A 12669-nucleotide genomic window follows, 5' to 3' on the forward strand; every position below is an offset into this window, starting at 1 on the left:
GAGGGTCACACGTTCGGGACCACCCTGATGCTATTTTTTTTCTTTCCGCCGCATGGATAGAGTAATTGTACTATGCTTTATATCTTCACTAGCCGGTTGCTTGCAGTTATTAATTTTTTTCTATTTACAGGAAAATCTGTTATCAGTTGTTCAGCCCTTATAAAAACTAGCTAAATTTCCCCAATAGCCTTTAAATTCATGTCAAGATGAGCCGCGTAGCATGTGTAGTACGCTGTTCAGCTGCCTTTGGCGCTCCAACAGAAGTGACTTACATTGCCTGAGGATATTTGACGGCATTCCTTACCTAAACGTCCCTAACGTCTTACCCCTGCCTTATATAAGTCCCTTAGCTTGCGATAAGCTGCTTATCAATTTTTTCCGTAAGAAAACCATAAGAAACGGTTAACTCACTTACTTTGTGCTATCTGGGTACCTACGTGCAGTCAACTTTCATTTTGCCGCTAGTGCAAGTGAACAAAATTTGTGCCCTTAATGTACCCCTGAGTGAATTGATTGCATATAGACGATGAAGTAAAGAGTGAAGCGACAAGTGAAGTGAGTTGTGAATGTAACATCTTCGACGAAATTATTTATTTCTTCCATGCTGGTTCAATCAACCCTATACATTTCGATCTAAGGTATCTAACTATTGCGAAGGATATGTTTCATATTTGAGCTAGTTGTACTTAGAGGATACATCGAACGTATATTAATTTTCATTCGTTTGTTCGCTTCTAAGTTCAGTTTGATTTTAATACCTGTTGCCAATTCATTTTGAGCATTCGTCAGTGTTTACATTTCACGAATTTCGTTGCGCTGTTGTTTGTTTTGGTCATATTTTGGTTACGGTAATAGTGAAATTCGAAGTTTTTTGATGTTACAATAACTGGTTTAGCTAGTTTAATAATTTGTTTCAGCCTATTCATTTCATTGTCTTCGTAATGTCAATGTAAAATAACGTAAACTGATTCTAAGTCGTTAGTGATGAGTGGTAAGTGAGGTGTGGAGAATCCTTTCGAACTTCAAGGAGTGCAAATTCTTTCGTGTGGGCAGAGTGATTGGAAAACCGATTGTCATGTTTTATTAGTGTTACATAATAGTGTTTTATATTTATTGTGAGCCAAATATTTTATTGAATCAGTTGATTTGGAATATACTGATTATACGTATCTAAAAGACAGCTCGTGAAATGTGTGCGTTGTAGTGCTATTTGTGATATGATGAGCAATAAATATGTACAAGTAAGGGTAATTTTGCTTATTATTACTCTTATTAAAGGATAAATTTGGATTTTCTTTAAACACTGATCTGGCGGCAGACGCTGGAGATCTTTAAAAAAAAGTGGAATAATCCTGCTGAGCCACTTCAAACACTGCAGTAGGGCATCTATTGGCAAATGGAAGGAAATCCAGGTGGCAGCACTAAGTTAGGTGTCATGGCCGAATAGGGAGGATCGCCCACTTTAGTACGTTTGTTTGTGTGGAACGATAACCTGCGAATACCCGAGTTTTATGTTCTTATTGAAAGCGTCATTGTTCTTATTGACAATTGCATCTGGAAGGGAATCCAGGTGACAGCACTAAATTAGGTGTCATGGCCGAATATGGAGGATCGGATGCATTAGTACGCTTGTTCGTGTGAAACGTTAGCCGGCCAGCACTATACCGTTTAGCCGAATATCAATGGCATTATGATGAAAAACTTAGAAGGAAAAGTTCATGAGCAACAAAATGTGCGGTGTTTATGATTGCACCGACCAGTGTGAGACAAAAGCTATCTCTCTACATAGATTCCGCAACACCCCTAATTTGGGAAAGAAGTGGGAGCACGTCATGAGAATGGGCAAGAGTGAGCTAGCTGTTCTATTGCAGGAAAACACAAGAGTCCATTAGGAAATAAACTTTTAATTCTGGGCTATGCACGATACAACGCATGGCGTAGTCCCGCCAACAACTGCCGGGCGTGCCCCGTCCTCACATGTCTTATCCTTGGGACAGGGCTACCACCCTGGATACAACAACTCCCCTCCACTAAAATAACCCTTTACAAACATGAAAATTAAATACATGAAACATAAGATACATTACATAAGAAAATCATTCAAATATTTTGGTGGCTGCCTTTTTCGTGATGGGCGACTCAAGGGAGTAGAACAAGGCTTAGCCAATACAGGGCTTCTAGGCAAGGGTTCATGAGTATTCTCATGGGTAGCAGATCCTGGACTGTCTGACTCGGAAATATCATTTTGGGGAAGTGGGATTTTAGCAACCTCCTCGGTATTGACATTAGCAGGTGGGGTAAACTCATTTCTCTTATCTTCACAGGACACAATTCTTGGACGAAGGAATTGAAGGGAGACATTTTTTTTTAGTTTCCCATCACACAAGACATCAAAGGACTTGGCACTCACTTGCTTTACTATTGTCGCAGGTTTCCATTGTTTTACATTGTGTTTAACACCCTGTGTCCACACCGTATCACCCTCTTTCAATTCCGGTAATTTAGTGCTATGTTTGGAGGCCACCTTCTCATTACAGGAAGTCACCCGGTCTTCCACAATGCTCATTGGATTTAATAGGGACAACTTTGTTCTAAGCTTCCTCCCCAGGAATAACTCTGCAGGTTCTATCTTAGTTACAGTGTGTGGCGTCGTACGATAAGCCATTAGGAATTTGTTAATCCTACGCTGCAAGGACAATACTTCACATGATTTATCAAGCACCGATTTCTTTAGAGCCTGTTTTACATGCTGCACAGTTTTCTCTGCCTGACCATTTGCTCTTGGTAAGTATGGGGGAGAAAACAGATGTTTGGCACCCATACTAGTAAGAAACTCACTAATTTCTTGGGACTGAAAAGGTGGGCCATTATCGGAGACAAACACTTTAAACAACCCATATGCAGCTGTCATGGACTCAAGTTTTTCAATTACTGCAGAAGAACTTGTTTCCTTCATAATTGCAACAATCGGCCACTTAGAATAAGCATCTACCACAATAAGCAATGTCTTATTTTCTACATAACAAAAGTCGGCATGAACTCTCTCCCACTTAGATTTTGGCCATGCCCAAGGAGAAAATGGTATTTGAGGAAGTGAGTTTTGGACCTGTTGACATGGCTCACAAGAAGCTACCATAATTTCAATGTCCTGGTCAAGAGTGGGCCAATAGACATAACCACGAGCAAGTGCTTTCATTTTACTCATTCCTGGGTGTTGATCATGCAACAAATTTAAGACATCACGTTGTAGAGCTTTTGGGATACAAACTTTCGAACCATAGGTGACACACTGGTTATTAATAGAGAGTTCTAACTGTCTCTTAAAGTAAGGTTGTAACCGCAGATCATCACATTTAGAGGGCCAGCCATGCTGGATGTACATCCGTACTTTTAATAAATCAGGATCTTTTTCTGTGGCTAGCACAATCGACTGGGCATTCAAAGGTACACCTAATGTCTTAACTAAACATATTACATTTTCAGGAGACTCCACTGGTGTATCATCTGCCAATGGAAGTCTGCTTAAAACATCAGCATGAGGGATATTTATCCCTTTTTTATACACAATCTTAAATCTGTAGCCATGCAGTAATACTGCCCAACGCTGAAGACGTGCAGCAGCGAGGGGCTTGACACCAGTCTTTGACCCAAAAATTATTGTGAGAGAACTGTGGTCAGTAACCAGTTCAAATTCTCTCCCCCAAAGAAATTTGTTAAAATGGGTGACACCAAAAATTACTGCTGCAGCCTCTCTCTCCACTTGAGCATAATTGCGTTCGGTGGAGGTAAAAGTTTTTGAGGCAAAGCCCACTGGGCGCTCTTCCCCTGAAGGGAGAATGTGAGATAGAACTGCCCCAGCCCCAACTTGAGAGGCATCACAAGTTAGTCTAATAGGTAACTTAAGGGAATAAGGAATAAGTACCTGGCTACTACTAAGGGCTGTCTTACATTTTGCAAAGGCTTCCTTTTGTTCTTTACCCCAAGACCAAGGGAAATCTTTCTTCAATAGTTTATTTAAGGGTTCCATAAAAGTAGATGCATCTGGGAGGAATTTATAATAGAATTTGACAGCTCCTAGGAAACTACTCAACTCAGACACATTTGAAGGCGCACCCATATTCACAATAGCCTTAACCTTAGATTCTTCAACATGTAACCCATGAGAATCTAGCACATGACCTAAAAATATGACTCTGTTAACAAAAAATTCACACTTAGGTACGTTAATGACAATGTTATGTTGGGCCAATCGCCCTAATACCTGTTTTAAAACAGAGGAACAGTCACACCAATTTTCAGCATAAATAAGAATATCATCAAGATACACAAATAAGTTAGGAATACCCTGTAAGATTTTTTCAACGGTTTGCTGGAAAATAGCGGGCGCAGAAGCTATCCCATACAGCATTCTCTTTACTTTAAAACAACCTACATGGGTGCTCAAAGTTAATATAGATTGTGATTCTTTACCAACGGCTAACTGTAGATATGCCTGAGAAAGATCAATTTTACAGAAACACTCACCTTTTAGTAAAGACAAATCGTCTATCCGTGGTAGTGGGTAATGATCCATACTCAGACAACGGTTTACTGAACAACTGTAATCCCCACAGATTCTCACCTCGCCATTGGATTTCGGGACCACTACAATTGGAGTACCCCACTGTGTGTTGGTCGTGGGCTCCAAAATCCCTTGTTCAACCATTTTTTCCAACTCTTTTCTTACCTTGTCTCGCAATGGAATAGGCACTTGTCTATGAGATACAAAAACTGGTACAGAATCTGGTTTCAATACAATCTGGGCGACATAACCCTTGATTAGCCCAGGCTTTCCAGAGAATACAGAAGGGAACTCTTTCTTAAGATCCTCTAACACAGTTTTACCATTGGCAACCACATTTACAGCTTTCTTTGGGAAAAGACTGTACCAATTTATAGGAAGCACTTCTAGCCACGGAAGACCCATCAAGCAATGAAACTTCCCTTTGTGCACAACCAGAGGTAACACATATTCAATTCCTTCAAACATAACATTAACCTGACATTCGCCGAGTAATGATAAGGGGGCACTGGAACAATTGTATAACATAGAGGTGGGCGTCAACTTCAAGTGGCTTAAATGTTTCTTATAAATATCTTCTCCTACACAGGATGCATCTGCGGCCGAATCTATTTGCATAGTTACAGGTGCACCATTAATCTGAACAGTCAACGTGCGCCGATTTCGTTGGGTTCCCTGCACTTGATGCAACTGCAACAACCCCACATGCCTGTGGCAGTCTTCGTCACTAGATTCCTCTGGTGTCTGTTCTAGCACGGATTTTACCATCTTTTTCATTTTGAACTTATCTTTACTCTTTTGACGGCAGAATTTCACTGAATGCCCGTCCTTGCCACAATGGGTACACTTCAAAGGCTTGTCACATGAGTTAGCATAGTGAGGCCCTCCACAATTAAAACATTTCACAATGTTCTTTGGTGATAATGGCTTACAGTGAGGTTGAGATCTCTTATTAATTACCGAAACTGAGGCAGGACTATCCCCAGTGCTTTTGGCGTATTCCGCAGATCCTTCCATATAGCACGCTTTGGCCACGAATCTCTTAAAAGGAACATTTTCGCCAGCCAATTTAGTGGTTATTTCTTCACTATTAAGACCATACAGAAATTGGTCAATTAATCTATCTTCCATACTGTTCCCAAAATCACAGGTGGCAGCCAACTTCTTTAACGCCAGGGCATACTCCGAAAAACTTTCATTGGGTTCACGAACACGACGTTGAAAGATCAGCCTCTCAGCACGAAAGAAGCGCACCGGTGTAAATATGGTCTTAAGCTCCTCCACTAATTGTTCGTAAGTCAGCTGGTCCGGTGTGAGAGGGTGAAGATTCACAGCTAGCTTCTCCAATGCTGCCCCTCCTATGTGACCAATTAAGAAATCCTTCTTGCCGAGATCCTCAACAGGAGGACGTAATGTCCTCATATAGCTGTTTAGGCGCAGAAGGTAGGTCGAGATGCTCTCAACACTTTGATCAAAAACTCCTATACTCATATTTAGGCAATAGGTCCGTGAAGATACAGAATGGCACGTACCACAGGCGCGGTCGACCGATCAGTTTTTTTTTCCCGAAACTCACGTAAAGCCTCAACCACACGACACATAACCCACGACAGTATCGGACTCCAAATATCCCATCCTCGTCGCCAAATTGTTCTATTGCAGGAAAACACAAGAGTCCATTAGGAAATAAACTTTTAATTCTGGGCTATGCACGATACAACGCATGGCGTAGTCCCGCCAACAACTGCCGGGCGTGCCCCGTCCTCACATGTCTTATCCTTGGGACAGGGCTACCACCCTGGATACAACACTAGCATGCTAGTTTTATTTAAGAAAAAAACAAGAATGGGTCATAGAGAAACATATGAAGGCATGACACCTTCATTGTATCATTTAATGCCTACTTAAAAATTGTTCGCGTAAGTATGGAGGTGTCAGAGGATGAGATGCAGACGGAAAGAAGGTTGAACAAACTTGCAATAACTATCAATGAATTTTCAGATATCCAATAAGCCAGGAAAGTTAAGGTTGGGGAAATGATTCGAATCGCGACAACTGAGAATTATATGAATATTCCAGGCCGACTACCCACCAATTGCCGGGACTAAGTCTGCTTGAGACAAGTAATTTCTCCCAAAGTCGCACAAACTTTTCCCAGGCGATCCCCCCCACGATCGCCGGGACATCTTCCGCCCGGGGGCCCGTCAAAACCGGGTCGGCCCTTAAAACATCTGTCTCTTTCTCATTCAATAACTAGACCCTGCTCTTCTGAATACGATGCGGTTCGAAACCCCGACGTTTCTAAGGCCTGCGTGCTTCGTTGGGTTAAAGGATTTCTCGAGTCGCTTAGCCCAAATGGCCAAAATTCCGGGGCCGAGGCACGGAGACCCGTCTCGCCACTTCCCCATCGATCTTCGCTAGCCGGTGAGAGTCGAGTGACTCCACATAGCAGTCAAAACGCCAATGCAAGGGGAATTCCACTCACGACCACACCGACGTCGAATTCCCTTAAGAAGAATAGATTATTGAGGACGGATGGCTTATGTGAGTAGATGCCTATCATATTGTTTGATGATTTTAATAATGATATATCTCTTGTGATGATGGTGGATAAAATCGTCAAACAATACACACGAAAACGGAAAAAGAAGCGCCAATTTTCTTCTGAAAAGCTTGTATCTCGTGTGACATGCCATTAATAACGCTTGTTTGTATGCTAAAGCCCATTGCAAGAACCAAATACTCCAACAGTGCTTCAACCATGATAGGTTACAGCATTCCACCTCATAGCCCTCAACGAGGGACCTCTTGATGTCTCTATTGAACTCCAAAACGTCAGATGTGGAGAAAATTACTTCATCCATTATTCACAACTGAGATTTACCATATACATCAGTATTCGCTTCACAAAATTGCTGAAAACACATCCGTTTCGCACACCGCTAGGCTGTAGCATTAGTAAACAAACCGGCCGATCCTCCATGTCTCATTTCTGAAATTGGCCACCAGATGTCAGCTACTTTGATTCCTGTTGCCAATAGGCTTGTGACGTCACACATCAATTCAAGATGGAAGTAGGGATTTTTGGCGTAACGTAAAATTTGTCACTGTTTAAAGCCTTCTCTAAACATGTACAATGAAGAAAATAGCTTAATATAATTGTCATTGCTCCTTCTGAAGCACGATCTTTCAATTTCTTAAATAAAAAAATATGGTGAACAACCCTATTAAACCAACTGACAGTCAGGGGCACTTCAACACAATCAGCAAAGGACAGTTGTGAATGCAATGCATTAATAGGAACATGAGCACTGAATAGCAATCAGATAACTACCTTTAACACTAACATACGAAGCAAAAGGCAGTACACCACAGCATAACCATGCAAGACAATTAAACCAACAGTCGGAGGCACTTCAACACAACACAAACACTTCAGCAAAGGACAGTTGTGAATCCAATGCATTAACAGGCGCATGAGCACTGAATATAAATCAGAGAACTGGCTTTAACACTGACATACGAAGCAAAAGGCAGTACACCACCTCCCATCCGAAATATGGGCACCACACTCCAAAACACTACGGTAGTGCTTGATTTTCACTTTTTAAAAATAAAGACTTATCACACGGATCACGAGAGCTCCTAACTTGCCAAGAGAACAGATTCAAAACATGGTCACGTGGTTATAACGGCCCTGGGACCACGGTGAGTCAACTGGTAGGTGAGGGGGGTCGGACAGCGCGGTACAGGGGGAAATAACTTTAATCGGCACGGCCAGAGGCGCTGCAGTCGATGGCACCAAACTTTCGAAATTGTTTGTTCTCCTAAGCATGGTATACATGGTTGAAGAGCCAATCACAGAAGGGAATTCTGAAAATCAATTGCCGGCCTGCCGGCTGCCGGCAAGGAATTCAAAAATTTCTGTCTTCTGCTAGGAAGCGTGGTGCTATCAACTGCTGAGGAAGGCGTGCTCGCGACGAACCTTTAAAAGTGCATTCATTCTCTCGTAATGAATTGATGTGAGTATTGTTGTGCAATTACTTTAGGATTACTAATGATTTATTATATATGTAACTTGGAATCAATTTTCCCACGTCTGTTTCATCCTGGCTTTTCACCTTTATAAATTAATCACCTATCATGAAATTCACTCTTATTCATTTAAGTGCATTATTAGAATTAAATTAGTTTATATATTGCTTACAAAGCATTAATTTTTTACAATACATATATGTACACACGTATATTTGGAATTTTCAGATATTGAATGGTGTTGGCTATTCTTCAAGTTACTTCCGTGGATGTGATGCTCGTGTTTCAGCTTCAGGCTTACCGCAAAGGGGATGCCGTATAATTGATCCCAGGTTTATTCTTTTAATTCATACACCATCGAATGCCATAGATGTTTCTAGAGATTTTAGTTCCTCTAATTGGTACATATGGTTAATTTTTTTAATCAATGCAAATTTTGTGCTTCTCACGTCTCAGTTTCGTTTGATTTATAATGCAATGATTTGTTTGTATGTTCTGCCGACTTTTCTCATGCATGCACTCACAGAGTGAAAGTATAAAATAATGCAATGTAATTTTAAATGTTTTCTTCGCTTTTTACGTACAATATCATTGTTATACTTATGGCTGAAACCATTGCTTTTGAAGTGAGGACTCCGTTTAGCTTATCGTAAACGTTAACGAACAGCCAATTTAATGTATTTAGTATTTCCTTGTACAAGGTATTTGATTTAAATAAACATGTAAATTAACATTGGAATTCTTTATTTCACGACAACCAACCACCCTCAACTGAAGTGAATGTGTGGCTTCCGATTATTCTCATTAAATATAATGATCTAGAACTGTCAAGTGAAAGAAACGATAGAAAATATTTAGTTGATTTCAGAATTATAACATTAATTGAGAAAAATGCTTAATATAAAACATCTGATGATGTTAATTACAAACTACAACAGAAACGTTGGGAGAGCTTTCTGCTATGCCCCCCACCATTTGTGCCCCCACCCCTATCCCATTACGTCACGGCGACTGTGGCGCATAAATGTGGCGGCGTTGCCGATCGAAGTTGCTACCCCCTTTGCTCCCTGCGCTGTCCGAATCCCCTCGCCCTCAGTCATGACCATACAGGGCGCACTCCCCTTCCCGAAGTTGCCCCCGCGACGCTAGCGCCAGGGCAGTAGGCACGTATGGAAGGGTACTACATGAGCTCTCTTGGAATTTGGAAGGAAATTTCGCGCATGCGCAGTGATACAAACAGGCAGTTCAAATTTGGGAGGCCGAGAAGGAGGGTGGTGGAACCGGCGTTAACGGTTGTTAACGGTCGCCGGCGGATTCAAGCAGGGAGAGCATCTCAGGAGGCCAGATATTTGTGAACAAGGTAAGTGATCCAGTGTATTGTTTCAATGTTAGGTTCGTTGAAATTCGGCCGTACTTTTCACTAAGCGTGAACCTAAAATATTGTCATTGAAATCTTTATTATTCATTATACCGTTTCAGACTATCACATTCGCCATCCGATTTGGAGCAGTTACATGGCTGCCGGGAGTATATGGAATTGACGAAAAGGCAGACAGTTTTCAAAAATGTCGTCATGATCAAGTGAAGAATGCAATTTTTAATATCGGGCTTGATTTAGTGAAACTACTCCCCAGCTCTCACAAGAAGAAAACTTTAATATTACTCGGGCATTGGCGTGAGTATTATTCAGTGATTTCAATACATCAGTTAATTATTTAGTCTGTTTGGTTTTTAGTCTGTTTTAAAAAGTGGGGAGGCCTGCTAAATTTCCATTTGCCTTTTCTCTTAGATTCCCCATTGGATGCCGCTAGAGAGGTTATAATGAAAGAAGTCCCTTCCACCTCCAGTGGGATATACACCTTCTCTCTTGCGTGAGTATTATTCAGATATTTGAATACATATATGTTTATTATTGAGTCTGTTTTGTTTTTAGTTTGTGTTAAAAAGTGGGGAAGCCTGCTAAATTACAAAATGTTCTTAAAATCCATAAAATTAAATTTTTATCACACACATGCATTCAGGATTGTAATGATGAAGTAGCAATTGAACTCTGCCTCTAAATAAGACCTTTTCTCCTCATATCTATTTGATAGACAACAATGTCCCTTATTTTTATGGCAATTTCCATGCTATTTTTCCAGCTGCAAATGGAGATCTGGGAGTCGAAGCCGGGGAGACAGCTGAGCTCCTATACTTCTTCGACAGGCTTTTTGATAGCATAAATGGTGATTCCCTGAAGCCACCTGCTGGGAAGCCATTACGGTGTGCAGTGTCCCCTTCATCTCAGCATGTGCAATTTTGGGGTGAGGCTCAGAAACTCCTGCAGTCAATAGTGTTCATTCATGGGCAGAAGGAGAGTAGGACTCCCTCTTTAATTAATTGGGGTAGGACTAGGAAGTAATATTAAGGCCCTTTGGCAAACTTTACACAGCATTGGATTTAAGAACCTTACCCCAAGGAATTTAAATCCAGATCCACTTGAAAATAAGTGTGGGAGCATTCGAAGCTATGGGTTTCGATATGATGCTCGAACGTGCTTCCAAGTCGTGCTTCTGCTTCCACTTTGATTTCAATTTCATTGAAAAGTTATTTGTTTTCAATGTATTTCATTTTTCATAAAATAGTGGTTTTCTATTATCATTTGTATCATGAGTATATCTGTGTTTCATTTAATTAAAATTTCTAATGTAAAACAAGTGGGTCATAGATGTAGTTCACAAGTCCTACCCCAAGTAATTGTTTCATAGGATTACGATTAGGGATGTGTCGATTCTCAATACCATTGATTCCTATACTTGGTATCGGTATCGAGAATCAATAACTTTAGGCATCGACACATTCCTTAGGATTATAAATTTTGAACATGGGTGGCCAATCTAATATCATTAATAAATCTATTTTTAGTGGTGGTACTAAATTGAACCTAAAAACTGATCAATACAGAAGAATTAACTAATTTTAAAAAAACTTGTACAGATAATCAGTTATCTTTAAACATACACCTATTACTGGTGAAAATGATCGATAACCAATATAATTCACCATTTACTCGTGGTAATTGACGAGTACTGACGGATTTTGCCAGTATTTATAATTAAATTTTTGTAATTAAATGGCTTACAACAGTTACATTTGTCATATAGGTTGGCCATCCCTGGTTCACTTGGTGATTTATAATGTTAGGAGTTAGTATTGGTGCTGATAACACTGAAGCCTGCATGTTGTGTTTTCACAACCACTTTGTGATGCTATTGTTATAAGCCTTCCTTTGAATGCTACTTACCTTGTAAGTTTAAAGTGTTATCAAAATACCACTTTGCAAAACTGAAATCTTCTTGTATTTAAATATCCATGCTTTGATGGCTTTCATGATAAGCCTAATTCAAAAGTATTTTTTATGAATGGTAATGAGTGTTATGATGTGACTTTCCAACACTGAAACCTCCTTGTATTTAAACATCCATATGCTTTTATGGCCTTCCATAATTATAACTGACTTTAATACGTGATATTTTATGGGTGGTATTGTAATATGTAACTTTCCTAAAGAATGTTACTAACTGTTACTCGTATTTGGTGTAGAAGTCTTATTCATATTAGCGCTTAAATTCATGATGCGCTAGGATAAAACTTAGTATTGTGCTTTATGGGATGTATAATGAACTACTGTTATTCTTAAAATTTAACTCGATTTCATTGTACAGCATTTAAACTTTGCATGTGTTACGACATGATTTGGATGTTTGCTTTCATGTTTTGTGGTTTATTTCTGATATCCTGCTTGTAACTACATGATATGTGATTTTTGAGCAATAAAACAAGTACATGTTATTTTGTGTTCTCATTTTCCCTTTCGAAATACGCGGCAATTGAGGTATCCTATAAAGTAGGCATCTTGCACTACGAAAGGGGGCGGGGCTAAATCGCTCTACTGCTGATAGTTCCCTTCCGCCCACAGTGGCGCTACAAACGCTGGTCCCGTTTTTTAGTATTGAGTGTCCCATGTATGGTCATGACCACCTAGATACTGAGTATTTAGGTGGTCATGCCTCAGTTGACGCTCCGTGCTGGGA

General features: G+C 40.3%; 1 long non-coding RNA gene across 1 annotated transcript; it reads left to right on the forward strand.

Moving 5' to 3' along the window:
• The first annotated feature begins 9697 nt into the window (after positions 1-9697).
• LOC124158061 lies at positions 9698-11170 on the forward strand. The gene is made up of 4 exons (XR_006864693.1): positions 9698-9956; positions 10076-10271; positions 10386-10467; positions 10738-11170. It is a non-coding gene; the product is annotated as an uncharacterized LOC124158061 (long non-coding RNA).
• Positions 11171-12669: the final 1499 nt, after the last annotated feature.

This window comes from Ischnura elegans, chromosome 4, assembly GCF_921293095.1.
Source record: "Ischnura elegans chromosome 4, ioIscEleg1.1, whole genome shotgun sequence".
In the NCBI taxonomy this organism is placed as follows: domain Eukaryota; kingdom Metazoa; phylum Arthropoda; class Insecta; order Odonata; family Coenagrionidae; genus Ischnura; species Ischnura elegans.